General features: G+C 31.6%; 1 pseudogene; it reads right to left on the reverse strand.

Annotated features, from left to right (window-relative positions):
- Positions 1-1,098: 1,098 nt before the first annotated feature.
- LOC111737448 lies at positions 1,099-1,217 on the reverse strand (annotated as a pseudogene).
- Positions 1,218-1,903: the final 686 nt, after the last annotated feature.

The following is a 1,903-nucleotide window of genomic DNA, read 5'->3' on the forward strand; positions in this document are numbered from 1 at the left end:
AAATTCATTCACTTTTAAACCAGAACACTATTTCATTCGTTTTTTAAAGATGTTACCAATGTTAATGTGATAATCAGATATAGAATAAGACAAGCAGATAACCAGAAGTAATATTAAAAAGTAATTAAATTCACAACTATATACAAAATCCCATGAATTTCCTTCTAGAAGTTGACACCTCACTCACAGAACCTAACAAACCAAGCAGGAAATAAAAAAGTCAATATATAAAAGATCAGTTTTGTCTTAGTCTTTCATATTTAGAGATTTTTCTCAAAGTTTCTGGTGCTCCCCGAATAGCTTTTTACTTTTGAGAAAGTGGTTCTAAAAAGCTGATTGTTGTTCCATGCCCATGAGTGAGACTGATTGCCTGAAAAACACAGGTCAGGTTGTCAGTGATCTCAGAGCCCAATGGAGAAAATAAGTGAAGATTTCACTTTTAATCATGTACACTTCTACTTATTCTATCAGTGTCAGTGAGGCACCCCACAATCTGAGTCTACGGTTGCTTAGTTCCTAGCTTCTCTCATTTAACCTCTCTAGAGGGTAAAACTCTTGGGTCCTTTTGGAGTAAGGAGTGGAGAATAATTTCCTGAAGAGTGAGGATGGGAGTCTAAGGCACTACTAACATATACAGACTTAACCAATTCTTTAATTTCAGTAATACTCCCTCCTCCTGCCTTAATCCATATATCCACCAACCACAGGAAGTATGTTATGCTTTAGATTTTAGAGCCTTTTATATCAATGGGTTTGTATACTGACTTTTCCTAACTTCCTTTTCAACCTGCTGCTATCCAGTTGAAATTGCTCATTAGCTATCATTTTTTCCTGTAGCCTACATGTCCTTTTTTGGGGGTTAATAGTCTAAAAGATATCTTTTTTTTTTTTTTCATACTGGAGAAGTTGGAGAGTTAGAACAGACTAAAGGTAAATGTGTGTGTTCGATCTACAATGATATACAGAATTCTCAAATAGTAGAGTCGACTCTATAATTTAATTTTTTTTTTTTTTTGGCAGGGGGCAAGGCAACTCTTGTTTGACCTCACAGACTGCAAGGACCTTGTCAGCTTACAATCCCTTATTTTTTATTTTTTATGCCTACAGCACCTGGTCTTCCTAGGTGGTCTCCCATCCACGTACTAACCAGGCTTGACCTTGCTTAACTTCTGAGATCAGACAGGCTCGGGCTTGTTCAGGGTGACATGATCGTAGACTTAAATATTTAAATATATAATATATTACATAAACACTAAAATGAAGAAAGAAATATATACTATTTGAAAATACCATATTTATAAATAGAATTGATAAATCATCCAAATTTATTGTTGAATAAGATAAAATTGTTAATATTTCATCATATTGAATATCGAAAAAGGCAAAAAAGAAAAAGTCACATAAGCTACATTATCTGATTATTATATTTTTAAAACTTAAGTATTTTCAAATGATAGTCTAAAACACTTAATCCCAAGCATTGAAAAGAACTAATCTAAGTGACTCTAGTCAAAACAAATAAACAGATAATTAGAATAAAAATATGGCATTTAAAAATCTATGACATTCAGCCAAAATGATATTCTAATAAACATTTATACTGACAATTTAATTATTATAAAATAAAAGACTATGAAATAAAATAATCATTCACCTGAATAAGAACAGAAATTTAAAAATAATAAAACTATTATGAAGAGATAATAAAAATCAAAGCAGCAGTTAATGATAACCAAATTTTATAATTAATATTTCTAACTCTCAACTTTCATCTGAGCTCCAGAATCCTATTTCTAAAGATCTATTCAACATTGTTCCCTGGACACTTGACAACATCTGTAACTCTATAAGCTCACAAATAAACTCATTATCTTCTCTACGAAAGCATGCTATTCTTATTATA

The sequence above is a fragment of the Pteropus vampyrus genome, unplaced genomic scaffold (genome assembly GCF_000151845.1).
Source record: "Pteropus vampyrus isolate Shadow unplaced genomic scaffold, Pvam_2.0 Scaffold26, whole genome shotgun sequence".
Taxonomy (NCBI): Eukaryota; Metazoa; Chordata; class Mammalia; order Chiroptera; family Pteropodidae; genus Pteropus; species Pteropus vampyrus.